At 44.7% G+C, this 17,500-nt stretch overlaps 1 protein-coding gene across 6 annotated transcripts in view; it reads left to right on the top strand.

Annotated features, from left to right (window-relative positions):
* The window catches only part of LOC123768334 (proteasomal ubiquitin receptor ADRM1-like), a 435,185-nt gene that overhangs the window by 350,041 nt on the left and 67,644 nt on the right, over positions 1 to 17,500 (top strand). The window contains exon 1 of one of the 6 annotated variants that reach the window (XM_069302939.1): positions 9,352 to 9,576. The exons of the other annotated variants lie outside the window; for them this stretch is intronic. The gene's annotated coding sequence lies outside the window, so the exon portion shown is untranslated. Of the gene's footprint in view, positions 1 to 9,351; positions 9,577 to 17,500 lie in introns of those variants that run through there. 6 annotated transcript variants of the gene reach the window in all.

Genomic DNA, 17,500 nt, shown 5'->3' with positions numbered 1-17,500 from the left:
TTGGGACAGGCACTGGGACAGAACTGGAGAGGAAATAGACGGCCAGATACCGGTGCAAGAGCTGGTAAGGGCCGGGAGGAACAGGATAGTTGGCTTGCGGGTTTCTGCAAGTTATTGTTACAATGGAGGTTCGTGTTCTCTCATATAAATGAATTGTGTCAGTGAAAATGAACTTTATGGTCTGTGACTACCGAGAGCTATTGGGTCATTGGGTGGAAATAGCTTCGGCTACCAATGACTTTTAATAGTCTGATGGTCATTTAGTCAGAGTACAGGACTTGTCAAAGGGGTCTCATAGCACCTGTTAGTCTAAGTTTTGAATCTTTCACGGAAGGAGTCTTTTCTGATTATATATATAATCTACGATCAGGGACTACGATCCCTGAGCACTGTCCGCTCAGCGCCGTAGACCTGTGCACTCACCTAATTGTGCTAGCGGAGGTTGAGCTCTGGTTCTTTAGTTCCGCCTCGTGTTTTTTGTGTGTTTGTGTGTGTGCGCGTGTGGGAGCTCCGAAACCGAACATGAGCTTTTTGGTTGGGAACAGAAGAGCTAGTCATTAATTCCCAGTCTGGATATCCGGTCAGCAGTATGTGGGTATTATGAAATGTTTCCATATTTTATGTGGGAAAGCGTGGTGAGGGAGGGAGGAGGGAGTGTAAAGAGGCAGTATGGTTGTGGAGATTGTTCGTTATTGTGGAAATTTATATTCATTGGAAAGCGATTATGGAAATTCCTGACAGCTTGGAAAATTTTGATAAGACCGAGTTGCAGGTTTGAGAGAAATGGGAAGAGAAATATAAACAGACACGGAAAAAGGTAGAGAGATGGGCAAGGGGAGAGAGAGAGAGATGATATATGTTGAAACACACTACTTTCATACGACAAGCACTGTTCTATGTACACTGCACACACACAACAAACACACTAGGATGGAACACACACAACAAATACTGTTAGATTTTCACTGCACACATACTGTAGGATGCAACATGCACGCACACAACACACACGTTAGGAGGCGACATGCTCGCACACAATACACACTGTTGGATGCAACATGCACTCACTCAACTATGTAGGAGTCACACTTCACGCACAAATCAAACACTGTAGGATGTACATTTCACGCACACAACACTGTAGGATGCATATTTCACGCACACAACACTGTAGGATGCATATTTCACGCACACAACACTGTAGGATGCATATTTCACGCACACAACACTGTAGGATGCATATTTCACGCACACAACACTGTAGGATGCATATTTCACGCACACAACACTGTAGGATGCATATTGAACGCACACAACACTGTAGGATGCACATTTCACGCCCACAACACTGTAGGATGCACACTGTAAGCATGCAACGGTTTAGCATGAATACTGCAAGCTTGCAACAGTGTAGCATGTACACTGCACGCACACACTCACAATAAACAATGTAGGATGCACATACCACACACTCACAAGGGTACTGTGTTGTACTTTTTGAACATAACACTCTTGATAAACCAATCTTACTGTAGAACCATAACGTTACCCGTTATTGAAAAAAATAACATTTTTCCATGTAACAAATTATCAAATATGAGAAACGCCATTCTCATCCTAAACTATAAAGTCTGGCTTGTCAATAATTGCATGACACCCCAATAACTAAAAGAAACCCTCACAATCGTATGTAAATTAACGGAAGATAATTTCCTTCTCTTACCAGAACTCGACCTTAGACAAATTATATCATATGCAGGCGATGAGTCACAATAACGTGGCTGAAGTATGTTGACCAGACCACACACTAGAAATTGAAGGGACGACGACGTTTCGGTCCGTCCTGGACCATTCTCAAGTCGATTGTTCGACTCAAGTCGACCATTCACAATCGACTTGAGAATGGTCCAGGACGGACCGAAACGTCGTCGTCCCTTCAATTTCTAGTGTGTGGTCTGGTCAACAAATTATATCATCCTTTCTTCTAATGCTAGAGTGTTACTAAGCCCTGTAACAGCACTATCCTTCACCTTCAACAATCAACAGCTAAATTTAAGACGGTTTAATCACCCCATTCGCAGATAGCTTAAGGAGACCTTCCAAATAAGCCGCTTTTTTCTCAGACCTTGATTAATGACAGGTGTAAACTCATCTGCACAGGGACTTGTTCTTTAATGCACATGTGTTCAGTCGGGTGTTCTTGGGCTGTGAGACCTGCGTCACGTGTGGGACTTAAATCAGCTGTGGGATTTTAATTTTAATGAGACGCTAGTGAGATATGAGATGCCCTTCAGCCCAAAGATAAACATGGGATGAAATATCCGAAAGCTGTAAATTCTGCTCATTCTCGCAATTTGACACACATTAACTTGTAATGTCTTTCAGGCATTCTCTCCTATCGTCGTCATGCGTTATAAACACCTCCGTATTTGTTTCCATTCCAAAGAACAGCCGAGCTCGCTCGTCATCCTCTATTGACTAGAACTATTGCCCTAAACACTATTGAACTAAGTATTTTATAATATACTGATTGACTTTCTAGCTGACGAAATTGGCACTTCTGACTTTCAGTTTGCATACAAAACTGGTTACTCAACGACACTGTGCAGTATCACACTGGTGAAAATATCCACTTCTACAACTCACAGGGTTATCAATGTTCTCTTTTTCTTGTTGCTTCCAAAACTTTCGACAAACTCGAACACACCAAACTTTTTGGAATATTCCTCAGCAAAAAAATATTTTAGTAATGGTAATGTCTTTTCACAGATATAATAACATAGGATAAAAACCCACACTTTTGTATTTGTGAAATTTATGTAAACTATTTGCTTAAAGTCTTTTGCACTCTCCTGAGTGCTTTGTCAAGGTCTGAGTGTGTGCTTAGGTCGAGACTTACATCTCAACGTCTAACAACACTGCTATCCTGTTGTTTTAGATTCAGCTTCACGGAACAAAAAGTTCCAAGTAGCACAGGCTATGGTGAGCCCGTAGTGAACTTACTCGGCACAGGAACGGGGCTGGAATGCTATCCTGGGTCCAATCCTCTTATCCTTCTTGACTGCCTGACCAGGTCACCTCTATTCCCGACTTCTGATGTACCTGTGGTAATGTCTTCTACAGAATTATGGTCATGTGTCCTGTAATCCTGCTAGTCTGAGAACTAAAGTTGTTATTAATAGAGGTGTTCATTTGGATGCTATCCCTCGTAATCCTCTCCACACTCGAAGGAACGCAGTCAGTGGGACTGCTTTCATTCATCCATTTATTCTTATGATTTCTTGAAAAGTATATCATGTCATCGCTTGATATTTATTGTCTGGTATTTCTTATAGTTGAAATATTTCTAATCTGGTATGCAAATGAGCTGTGAAATGGAATAATGTTCTCTGAAAAATTCTCATTGAAAAATGGGGGTTCAAATAAGGTGTTCTTTTAGTCCTACATTATTGGCTCTCCGCATCCATATGTTGGTGAAATATTTTTAAAGAACCAGTAGAACTAGTTGTCGCATATGCAGTAGTACTAAGGACAACGTTTGATGCTATGTTGATGATCTAGTACTACTCGCACCGACTAAAGTATCTATGGAAAACTTAATAGAAACGTGTGAAAAATATAGTGCAGAATACACCCTAACGTTCAATCCTGCTGAAAAGGCTGTAGTTTCGTTTTTCTCATATGACTCGTTTTACTTAGATCCCAAAGTAAAATCACTAGGCAGAGAAATTCCTGTAAAGTATTTTGAAAAATACCAAGGGCATAGTATATCCTTAAAGGGTTCACTTATAAATTTTTCTGATGCTATTAAAGACCTAAAGTTCAAAACAGATGTCATTATGGGTGAATTTGGCGTTCTTGATACCTGGTCGAAATTAATAGTCAATTATTTAATATTCAATGCTTATTTAATGGTCAATGCTAAAAAAAAAATGAGGCTTATGTGGATGTGAACAATGGGACGTGCAAAATGATGAGCTAAGTAAGGTTAATTGTGAGTAGAGGAAATGTTAAATGCGATGTCCGTCCTCGCATTCATTGCAGTCTTCTAACTAACTTTATGTCCACTTCTGCACTTTGTGAAATAATTCTCTAATTGATGATATAATTCTGCCTGAAAAAAATCACCCATCCAGCAGACTCAGTCAACTCATTTTGTTTTTGTTTTTACAGACACTTGTCACTGGCCTCTCCATTTTTTCCCTGAAATATCAACTTAATTGCTTAGAAATACCACTTAAAAATTATTGATGTATATAATGGTGTAGCAGGGATAGAATAATACAACTAGTCAGCAGAGAAAACTGGTAAACCCCAAGCTGGATATTTGGAATTATGAAAGAACGACAATCATAACCCGGCAAACACACACCGAAACTACGACGTTGGTACAACGTTCGAACAAGTTTTAACACCTCCTAACCAATTATAACAACCAATATAGCAAGTTGTAACAACGTTCTAATACGTCATAAACATGTTAAGCCAAGATGTAACAACTTTATTACAAGTTGTAACAAGCGGAAAATAGAGACAGTTTCGGGTTGTGTTTCCAGAGAAAGAGCATGGGGTAGCTTACACAAATTTATATTAGATATTACTGCTAATTTGTTTATCATAATTAATGAAAATCTGCGAGTAAAAGTCAAAGACTTCAGTTGGCACTAGGTCACCAAACGCTTACAAAGAAGGAATTAACCTATTGTTATTATAACTCTAGGAATGAACATCAATGATTATTGTTCAGGTCATCAAGCCAGGAACTATCCACATAGCCCACTCAAGCTTTAGGATCCCAGTTCCTGAAGTATCGATTCCCAGGAGCGGGAGAGCGCGCCACTTTAAGCCGCCCGGCCAGGCGGTATAGCCGCCCAGTGTAAACACCAAGTTATTAACGGCAGCTTGTTATTCCTGGGAATATATCTGCGCCCTGGTGTAATGTGCTTATGTCCCTCGTTTACGGTACCGTGTGTCCAACTGCTACCGCCAGCTGCCTGCTGACTTCACCCTCATGTGCACCCTTAATTACACTCCCCAATCGTCCCACTCACCTGCTCCTCGCCGCACTCGACTGCTTTCTACTTCGCTTATTGCTCGATCTACTTGCTTACTGAACGCTTTGGTTACAAATCACATGATCGCCTTGCTCACATATCTATGAGCTATTACACATTGTTCCCACCACTCACTAGTTACTGCCCCCCACCACTCACTAGTTACTGCCCCCCACCACTCACTAGTTACTGCCCCCACCACTCACTAGTTACTGCCCACCACCACTCACTAGTTACTGCCCCCACCACTCACTAGTTACTGCCCACCACCACTCACTAGTTACTGCCCCCACCACTCACTAGTTACTGCCCCCACCACTCACTAGTTACTGCCCACCACCACTCACTAGCTACTGCCCCCACCACTCACTAGCTACTGCCCCCACCACTCACTAGTTACTGCCCCCCACCACTCACGAGTTACTGCCCCCACCACTCACTAGTTACTGCCCCCACCACTCACTAGCTACTGCCCCCACCACTCACTAGCTACTGCCCCCACCACTCACTAGTTACTGCCCCCCACCACTCACGAGTTACTGCCCCCACCACTCACTAGTTACTGCCCCCCACCACTCACTAGCTACTGCCCCCACCACTCACTAGCTACTGCCCCCACCACTCACTAGTTACTGCCCCCCACCACTCACTAGCTACTGCCCCCACCACTCACTAGCTACTGCCCCCCACCACTCACTAGTTACTGCCCCCACCACTCACTAGTTACTGCCCCCCACCACTCACTAGTTACTGCCCCCACCACTCACTAGTTACTGCCCCCACCACTCACTAGCTACTGCCCCCACCACTCACTAGTTACTGCCCCCACCACTCACTAGTTACTGCCCCCACCACTCACTAGTTACTGCCCCCACCACTCACTAGCTACTGCCCCCACCACTCACTAGCTACTGCCCCCACCACTCACAAGCTACTGCCCCCACCACTCACTAGCTACTGCCCCCACCACTCACGAGTTACTGCCCCCCACCACTCACTAGTTACTGCCCCCCCACCACTCACTAGTTACTGCCCACCACCACTCACTAGCTACTGCCCCCACCACTCACTAGTTACTGCCCCCACCACTCACTAGTTACTGCCCACCACCACTCACTAGCTACTGCCCCCCACCACTCACTAGCTACTGCCCCCCACCACTCACTAGTTACTGCCCCCACCACTCACTAGTTACTGCCCCCACCACTCACGAGTTACTGCCCCCACCACTCACTAGTTACTGCCCCCACCGCTCACTAGTTACTGCCCCCCACCACTCACTAGCTACTGCCCCCCACCACTCACTAGTTACTGCCCCCACCACTCACTAGCTACTGCCCCCACCACTCACTAGCTACTGCCCCCCACCACTCACTAGCTACTGCCCCCCACCACTCACTAGCTACTGCCCCCCACCACTCACTAGTTACTGCCCCCACCACTCACTAGTTACTGCCCCCACCACTCACGAGTTACTGCCCCCACCACTCACGAGTTACTGCCCCCACCACTCACTAGCTACTGCCCCCACCGCTCACGAGTTACTGCCCCCACCACTCACTAGTTACTGCCCCCACCGCTCACGAGTTACTGCCCCCACCACTCACTAGTTACTGCCCCCACCACTCACTAGCTACTGCCCCCCACCACTCACTGGTTACTGCCCCCACCACTCACTAGCTACTGCCCCCACCACTCACTAGTTACTGCCCCCACCACTCACTAGTTACTGCCCCCACCACTCACTAGTTACTGCCCCCACCACTCACTAGCTACTGCCCCCACCACTCACTAGCTACTGCCCCCACCACTCACAAGCTACTGCCCCCACCACTCACTAGCTACTGCCCCCACCACTCACGAGTTACTGCCCCCCACCACTCACTAGTTACTGCCCCCCCACCACTCACTAGTTACTGCCCACCACCACTCACTAGCTACTGCCCCCACCACTCACTAGTTACTGCCCCCACCACTCACTAGTTACTGCCCACCACCACTCACTAGCTACTGCCCCCCACCACTCACTAGCTACTGCCCCCCACCACTCACTAGTTACTGCCCCCACCACTCACTAGTTACTGCCCCCACCACTCACGAGTTACTGCCCCCACCACTCACTAGTTACTGCCCCCACCGCTCACTAGTTACTGCCCCCCACCACTCACTAGCTACTGCCCCCCACCACTCACTAGTTACTGCCCCCACCACTCACTAGCTACTGCCCCCACCACTCACTAGCTACTGCCCCCCACCACTCACTAGCTACTGCCCCCCACCACTCACTAGCTACTGCCCCCCACCACTCACTAGTTACTGCCCCCACCACTCACTAGTTACTGCCCCCACCACTCACGAGTTACTGCCCCCACCACTCACGAGTTACTGCCCCCACCACTCACTAGCTACTGCCCCCACCACTCACTAGCTACTGCCCCCCACCACTCACTAGTTACTGCCCCCACCGCTCACGAGTTACTGCCCCCACCACTCACTAGTTACTGCCCCCACCACTCACTAGCTACTGCCCCCCACCACTCACTGGTTACTGCCCCCACCACTCACTAGTTACTGCCCCCACCACTCACTAGGTACTGCCCCCACCACTCACGAGTTACTGCCCACCACCACTCACTAGTTACTGCCCCCCCCACCACTCACTAGTTACTGCCCACCACCACTCACTAGTTACTGCCCACCACCACTCACTAGTTACTGCCCACCATCACTCACTAGCTACTGCCCCCCACCACTCACTAGGTACTGCCCCCCACCACTCACTAGTTACTGCCCCCACCACTCACTAGTTACTGCCCCCCACCACTCACTAGCTACTGCCCCCCACCACTCACTAGTTACTGCCCCCACCACTCACTAGTTACTGCCCCCCACCACTCACTAGCTACTGCCCCCCACCACTCACTAGTTACTGCCCCCCACCACTCACTAGTTACTGCCCCCCACCACTCACTAGCTACTGCCCCCCCACCACTCACTAGCTACTGCCCCCCACCACTCACTAGGTACTGCCCCCCACCACTCACTAGGTACTGCCCCCCACCACTCACTAGGTACTGCCCCCCCCCACCACTTACTAGTTACTGCCCCCCCCCCACCACTTACTAGTTACTGCCCCCCCCCCCACCACTTACTAGTTACTGCCCCCCCCCCCACCACTTACTAGTTACTGCCCCCCCCCACCACTCACTAGCTACTGCCCCCCACCACTCACTAGTTACTGCCACCACCATTGTTTGGGAACTATATATGTTTTAAGACAGATTTTTGATACTCCTCAGGTGTCTTCATTTTGTAAGTAATGACGAGCACAGGAAGTTAGGCTTTGGAAGGTCACTCACGTTCTGAATGAACTTATTGGAAAATTCAGAGAGTTCTACATACTAGCTCAGAAGCTGGTGATTGATGAATCCCTTGTGCTTTTCCATGAACATACCGCCTTCAAGCAGTATTTTCCCTCCAAACGCCACAGATTTTGATTGAAATTCTTTGTACTCTGTGACTGTGAATCAGGAATTGTGTTACACATGATAACGTATTTGAACACAAATATAGACATTCCTGTGACCAACATGGCTTCTTAAGTAGTGTGGTGAAGGCACTGCTTGCACCATGGCTGAACAAGGGCCATATATTATACACAGATAACTATTATACAAGTCCCTTGTTAACTAGGTTCTTGCTTGATAATAGAACTGGAGTGTGTGGCACATTCAAGGCAAATCGAAGGGAAATGCGCGTGTTTGATAATATTATTGAGGTAAGTGTTTGCCACCTAAGAAAAACTTATGGAATACTTTCAGTGCGGTGGAAAGACAGGCGTGAAGTGAACATGTTGACCACCATTCACACTAGTACAATGGTGGACAGTGGCAAGGTGAACAAAACCATTAGACAAAGAATATATAAGCCAGATTGTGTTATGGACTTCAACATAAACATGCGTTTGGATGATAAATGAGATATGATGGTAGGGACAGTCGACTGTGGACGGAAAACAGTGAAGTGGACCAAGATGTTTTTCCACCTTGTTGACATAGCAATCCTGAACAGTTACAATATGTATCCTGTGAAAACAGGTAGTAAACCAAATTTCCGTGTATTTAGTTTTCAAGTTTTAATACAATTACTATCAAAGGTTGGCAAAGAAATCCCTGGCATACAAAAACCCATTCAGAACCCAGTATTACACCACGCTCCCACACCCAGGCTCTCTTACATGGAGGCCTTTCAGGTACAAAAATACAAAAATTACTACCAACTGTTAAGAGAGAGAGAGGGAGAGGGATGAGGAGTGCGTGCTTATGTGTGACACAGTGACACGGTGGTGGCGGTGACAGACGCCCGCGGTTCTTGCCACACTCTCAGTGAACTTCATCATTATGGTTTATGGGCACTGTAAAAACTGGAATTTCCATTGCATGAAGAATTGTATCATTAACTCATTGTGACCCGGAATTACCCTACGAATTTTGATTCGAATAATGTTTTGATATTTACCTGCGTGAGTATTTATGTTTATTTTTTATAAGCCTGCGTTTGTGTGTTAGTGTTAGTGTAGCGGTGACCTACACACGCTACAACTAGCCCCAGCTCCCTAAACAGTTTGTGTGTTAGTGTTAGTGTAGCGGTGACCTACACACGCGACAACTAGCCCCAGCTCTCTAAACCGTTTGTGTGTTAGTGTTAGTGTAGCGGTGACCTACACACGCTACAACTAGCCCCAGCTCTCTAAACACAACCTGCGTCTCGGCATTATTACATACGTCAACTTCGTATGTTACGTGTCTAAGATATTTTTTTTCAATGCGGAAATAAGCCTCATTTATTTTTACCTGGATTATCTATATTTCCAAAATGAAAACGAAGTTGATATGAATGCACTGGAGGGAATTCAATATGAATACACAGAAGAGTGAACGATAATAATATACAAATAGATGAATGATAACACTTCACTGAAGAATACACATAACACTACACTGAAGGCTACACGATAACTCTACATCAAGGGTTCACGATACCACTACAATGAAGGGTTCACGATACCACTACAATGAAGGGTTCACGATACCACTACAATGAAGGGTTCACGATACCACTACAATGAAGGGTTCACGATACCACTACAATGAGGGGTTCACGATACCACTACAATGAGGGGTTCACGATACCACTACAATGAAGGGTTCACGATACCACTACAATGAAGGGTTCACGATACCACTACAATGAAGGGTTCACGATACCACTACAATAAAGGGTTCACGATAACACTACAATAAAGGGTTCACGATAACACTACAATGAAGGGTTCACGATAACACTACAATGAAGGGTTCACGATAACACTACAATGAAGGGTTCACGATAACACTACAATAAAGGGTTCACGATAACACTACAATGAAGGGTTCACGATAACACTACAATGAAGGGTTCACGATAACACTACAATGAAGGGGTCACGATAACACTACACTGAAGGGGTCACGATAACACTACACTGAAGGGGTCACGATAACACTACACTGAAGGGGTCACGATAACACTACACTGAAGGGGTCACGATAACACTACACTGAAGGGGTCACGATAACACTACACTGAAGGGTACATTGTATAAGTTAACGGAAAATTACACGATACAAATGCTCTGGAAGGTACACAATACCAGCCTGACCAGTATGCAGCACCTGCCCACTGACCAGTACGCAGCACCTGCCCACTGGCCAGTACGCAGCACCTGCCCACTGACCAGTACGCAGCACCAGCCCACTGACCAGTACGCAGCACCAGCCCACTGACCAGTACGCAGCACCTGCCCACTGGCCAGTACGCAGCACCAGCCCACTGACCAGTACGCAGCACCTGCCCACTGGCCAGTACGCAGCACCTGCCCACTGACCAGTACGCAGCACCAGCCCACTGACCAGTACGCAGCACCTGCCCACTGGCCAGTACGCAGCACCTTCCCACTGGCCTGTACGCAGCACCTGCCCACTGGCCAGTACGCAGCACCTGCCCACTGACCAGTACGCAGCACCTGCCCACTGGCCAGTACGCAGCACCTGCCCACTGGCCAGTACGCAGCACCTGCCCACTGACCAGTACGCAGCACCAGCCCACTGACCAGTACGCAGCACCTGCCCACTGGCCAGTACGCAGCACCTTCCCACTGGCCAGTACGCAGCACCTGCCCACTGGCCAGTACGCAGCACCTGCCCACTGACCAGTACGCAGCACCTGCCCACTGGCCAGTACGCAGCACCTGCCCACTGTCCAGTACGCAGCAGCTTTCAAATGCTGATGATAAGTCACAATAACGTAGCTGAAGAATGTTGACCAAACCACGCACCAGACGATGAAGAGACGACGACGTTTCGGTCCGTACTGGACCATTGTCAATAATGGTCCAGGATAACTCATAACTGATAATGGTCCAGGACGGACCGAAATGTCGTCGTCTCTTCATCTTCTATTGTGTCTTTTGGCCAACAGCTTTCAATGCTTCTCAACATTATTCATCAAATTTGACAGGGTAAATAAAAATATACCATAGGAAATTTCTTTTTATTCACACATACAAAAACCAATTATCCCTCCCCCATTCCATGCCATCTCCCTCCCCAGCGGACGTATAAACAATTGATGGTGACTTCACACCAAGAACATTGAGTGACGCCCATGAATAATGTAAATTATGTTTCACCCTTAAAACGTTCATAACTTGACTGCGATGCCCAGGTCAATAGGAATATTTGTTATGCTGTATTTGTAACATCAGTGATTGTGCGGTACTCACCAAGTTGTGATTGTATTATCTCTAATGAGAAAGAGAGAGAGAGAGAGGAATGGATTTGTGGAATTAAGCTGGGTGTAATCATGAGTACAGGTGAGTGAGTTTAACTGTACCGGACAAAGTTGTGTGAGTGTTTATATATGTTTCGATATGTACTACTGTATGTGTATATGTGAGTGAATGTATATAGTCCCGTATACGTACCCGCCTTGAAGTGATTGCGTTAGTTCCCTAAGTTAATACAGTTTGTCTTTCCTTATGTTTTTCGTTGTACTCTCCTTAACAACCATTCCAATTCTGTTAGTCTTACAATTCGAAATTGTTTTCTTACACTTCTCCGGTGTATCTTCATCTCTAGCTTCTACCCGTCCTCCCCTGGTCCTTATACATCTCTCATTTTAGTTATTGCTTCTTTCTCCACTCTTTCAATACCTCTCAATAACTTGTTTCTCTTATAACATTTCGGTGTCTTTTTTTCCTGTAACGCGGTGAGGGTTTTCTGTCAGTTCCTCTTGTTGAATACTTCTGAACTTTCCTTCGTTTAACTTTATGCTTCTCTTAGGCTGGAGATCTATGCCTTGGTGCATTTACAACTGCTTGTTTTACATGGTTTGTTCATGTTATGTTCTTGGTTTATTATCCGAGAAGGTAAAAGCTGTTTGATTATTTGAAATCTTTTGAGTATTATGCAGACGTTCTGTATACTCCTGGAATCTTAATGTCTATAGAAGTTGTTTGCCTTTTAATGTATAATTTCCTTAGGGATGTTCTTTCTTCCACTTCTATCCTCATTACACTGCATTTGTCTGGGTAAAAATATACTAACTATTTACCTAATCCATGATGTTCCACATATTGATAGGTGTTGTTGCACCTTCTTGCAGTTATCTTCGCTTCAAACTCTTCTCATTCACTTTGTATCGACATCCAACACGATTATAATTGTTCATATTTTCTGTGCAAGGCCATTTAAATATAATAGGAACAGAAGGAGCCACAGTACCAGTTGCTTTAGCACCCCACTTGTGAACTCTTGCCACGCTAACTTCTCTTCTATCATTGCCATATGATTATCCGATAGTCCAGCACTCAACCAGTTATACCAGCTTTCTGACAGTCTAGAAATGCAGTCAGCCCACCTTTTTCTTTCCTGCGTTATTATAGTCAATTTATCTAAGAACGGTAGTAGATTAGTTACTCATTCTACTACTGAACTTTAACAGAGTTTCAGTGAAAGTGCTACTTCTATAGTTTCTCTGTCGTTTTACTTAATTGCCTTGTTTTCTTATATGCCTGATTGAACCATTGTTTCCTCTTTTCACTCTCATTTTTCTTTCTTTAGGGACGGGATAACTTGCCAATAGATTCCTAACACGGCCTAATAAGTGGAGTCTACCTCCACCACATCACTGCCTAATGTATTCCCATTGTTAACTACCCTGACACTGAACAAAATATTTATAATATATTTGTGGCTCATTTGGGAACTCAGTTTCCACCTGTATCCCCTCGATCGTGTTCCACCTATGCTAAATAGTTTGTCTTTGCCCACCCTTCAATTTCCTCAGAGAATTTTGTATGTGGTCATCATGTCTTCCCTTACTCCTCTGTCTTCCAGGGACGTGAGGCTTAAATCCTATAGACTTTCCTAGTAACTCGTACATTTCACCTCTGAGACTAGTCTGATGGCATAAGTTTGAATCTTCCCTAACTTTGTATTGTGTTAACTAGGTGTGGACACTAGGCTGGAGCTGCATACTCCAGGATTGGTCTGATATAAGTGGTATACAAGGTCCTGAACGATTCCTTACATAACGTCGTCGTCCCTTCACCTTCTAGTGTGTGGTCTGGTCAACATTCCTTACACAAGTTTGTAAAAGCAATTCTTATGTTGGTCAATCTAGCATATGCCGCTGATGATATACTTTTGATGTTGGCTTCGGTGTGATATCAACCGATATCACACCAGGAACATGTTCGGCGTGATATGAACCCCCAGATCTTTCTCTCTGTTTGACTCTTGCAGGATTTCACCTTCCAGGTGTCACCTTGTGTTCGGCTTCCTGTTCCCTTCCCCCAATTTTATTACTTTAAACTTACCTGAGTTAAACTTAAGTAGCCATTTTCTAGACCATTTCTCCAATTTGTCCAGGTCTTCTTGTAGTCTCTGTATATCTTCATCTGTCTTGAATCTTCTCATAATTTTTGTATCATCAGCAAACATTGAGTGGAATGAGTCTATACCCTCCGGAAGATCGTTTACTTATATCAGAAACAGGGTGGGTCCAAGTACAGAACCCTGTGGGACTCCGCTGGTAACATCTCGCCATTCGGAGGTCTCCATCCCCCCCCCTCACAGTTACTCGCTTTTTTCCTGTTACTTAGGTTTTTCTTTATCCACTGAAGGACCTTACCTTTTATTCATGCCTATTTTCCAACTTTTGCAGCAGCCTCTTATGGGGGAACTGTGCCAAAGGCTTTAGCACTGTCTAAAAAAAATGCAGTCTGCCCACACTTTCCTTTCTTTCTTGCCTAATTTGTGTCACTTAATCATAGAATTCTATCAAACCTGTAAGTCACGATTTACCATCCCTGAACCCAAGCTGGTGGTGTGTTACAAGGTTCCTTCTCTCTAGATGTTCTAAGAGCTTTTTATTCACGATCTTCTACATCACCTTGCATGGTATACAAGTTCGGGAAACTGGCCTGTAGTTCAGTGCCTCTTGCCTGTCACCCCTTTTTGTATATTGGAACTACATTAGGTGTCTTCCAGCTTTTCTGTGGGTCCCCTGTTTTTAATGTGTGCGTGAGTGTGTGTGTGTGTGTGTGTGTGTGTGTGTGTGTGTGTGTGTGTGTGTGTGTGTGTGTGTGTGTGTGTGTGTGTGTGTGTGTGTTTCCATTTCGTCCATACATCTGAAAAATTACCATACAAATTGTTTACTCGTCACAGTCATTCCTTTGTCCGTTTCTAAAAAGTCGAAGAATTTTGTTGTCAAAATCGTCCCTCACTTCATAGGAAATATTTCGAATTGCAATGAAAATAGTTAGAATTGTATTAGTTTCCACTTTCTAATGTAATGTCATTGAAAACCACCTTTTTAAGTTCTGTGTGAATAATCTCTCTCTCTGCCTGGCTGTGTCTGTCATTGTATGTCTCTCTCTGCCTCAGTTTAATCTCTTGCTCTCTCTGTCTAGTCAATTTTTCTCTATCTGTCTCTATGCATCTGTTTAATCGTCCCTACTCTGTTTTTATTTGAACTTTATCTCTTTTTCTCATGAAGTATGTCTCTTTTTTTTTCTGTTTGTCTAGTCTTTCTCACACACTTTTTCACTCGACTGCTCACGCGCTCACTTTCTCTTGACAACAACAAAAAAATATCACACAAATTCATTTCACATATTTTCCCTGGGACGACTTTCTCCGGGTTTTACAGCGTGCATCACAGTAAAAATGGCCTTTGATGCTGACCAGATTTTCTAGCTCCTAAACCCACCTTATTCCTTTGATGAACAGGAAAAACTTGGAATATCATAAATGTATTTGCTGGTGTGCTCAGCACTTACCTGCTTTGCATGACCTATATTACGACTGATAATTTATTTAGTTTAACATTTGTGTGTCTAGCAAGTGGAAGTAAACGAGGCCAGTGTTTTTATTGTTGTGTATTTTTCATGGCTTCTCTCGCTCTGACTCTCGCTATTTATTCTAGTCTCATTCGTTAAATCTGTCAGATTATCTTTGAATTTCATACCTTTCGTCTATCTGCCTTTGTTTTACCTTGCAGAGCTAGGTGAAACAAAGCATTACCTTGCAGAGGCATGCACTCCTTTAATTTACACGAACCCCTGATACGACCATATTGAACATGTATAACACAGGAATCTGGGTGCAAATTTCGGTGAAGCCCTAAGCGTCCGGCCACCAACTTCAAACAGACAACCAGACAGACTTTTTTTTTTATATATACAGTATTGGTTTGATATACTCCAAACAATTCCGAGGTTCCTTTACAACAGCTGCAGTCGCATTTATAATTACAGCCGAAATAAAGTCACTTGGTCCACCGCAGCCAGGTTAATACAGTTAATTACAAATATGTGAATCCCCCACTCACTTGAACTACACATTGAACTTAACAACATATAAACTTCCCAGCACGCAGACAAGTATGTTGTTGTTGTTAAAGATTTGCTACCTGGAACAAAGTTCCAAGTAGCACGGGCTATGGTGAGCCCGTAGGCAGACAAGTAAAGAAACACACACATATATGAATTTACACGCATGTTTCAACCATAGATGGAAAAAACCTAGATGGAAAAACAGCACAGGGAAAATACACAGTTGAGTTACAAACGTTAGAAAAATTTGTCAGTGTTAGTGTTGTCAATAAGTGAAGTAAGTTAGGCGTAAAGTCGTTGACCAATACTCGATATATATGTAATTTTTTAAAGCGAATTAGAACAGAGTCCTTGAATTAATCTAAGAACGTTCGGAAGGAGAAGCTAGGATCCCAGCTCAATCCCGCAAGCACACCTAGGCGGGTATATATAGTAGAGTTCATACACACACACCCCGCTTGTAATGAAAACTTTATTCTCTCGCCACTCACATTTTTATGCATTCTTCTAACTTGTCTAAATTATATAATTTATATACTTAATATCTGGCCTTCATTGGTCACCTGATATTGTATACACGATGCTCAACATTCTTACGCACTATAAACATTTCGCAATACTATTTAGCCTCCCTGAGCAAAACATTTTTGCGATGAATACTCGAACTTTCAGAATTTTTTTTTGAAATCTTTGTGTGAAAATCTTGTTCCCGCTTCAGTAGAAGCCTCAGGAAATCCTTGTGTGTGTTCAGTTGAGCTCCAGGTTGCAATCACTATACCAGAACGAAGCAGGTTATCGGGCTTTTGGGACTTGATAGGCACAGTACTCAACAATGGTTTTCTACAGGTAAAGTTCAGACCTCTTCTGGAGATAACAAATTTAACAGATTTCTTTACCTTCGTTACGACTTGAGCAAGGAAACTCCACGTGATCCTCTGGAACTGAGTTTCATCAGAGAGGATGAGTTCATTTTCTCGAGTATATTCTTCCTTGATGAGAATGACGGTAGTGGCCGGTCCCCTCTCCGCCTCACATGCAGGAGTCCCCGGTCCCCTCTCCGCCTCACATGCAGGAGTCCGCGGTCCCCTCACCGCCTCACATGCAGGAGTCCCCGATCCCCTCTAAACTTTACATGGAAGATTTAGCCAAGACTGTGTCCACCTCACATCCAAGAGTCGGCAGAGACCCTTTCGACCTCACATTAGCACCAACCAGTATTTCATAACTCATAAACAAGTCTAGATACCGCTACAATATATTGTGCGAAGGAGTTTAGTCTTATGACGAGTGAAACCACCCTAAGTCGGTTCCAGCCAATTTCAGCTTTATGAAGTAACGGAAATACTCTTAGTAGTCCCCTGCTCCGTGTTCTCTGCTCCTTTCTGCGTGGCCTTCTGCTCACTTCAAAGTTCTATGCTCTGCGCTTAGTTGAAGATGTCACTGTTTGAGCGTGCTAGCGAGGGTGCTAGAGGAGCGCTGAAAGACTTCATTGTTTGAGCGTGTCAAA

The sequence above is a fragment of the Procambarus clarkii genome, chromosome 49 (genome assembly GCF_040958095.1).
Source record: "Procambarus clarkii isolate CNS0578487 chromosome 49, FALCON_Pclarkii_2.0, whole genome shotgun sequence".
Lineage (NCBI taxonomy): Eukaryota > Metazoa > Arthropoda > Malacostraca > Decapoda > Cambaridae > Procambarus > Procambarus clarkii.
The sequence above is the reverse complement of the archived record's forward strand: the minus strand, read 5'-3'. Positions and strand labels throughout refer to the sequence as shown.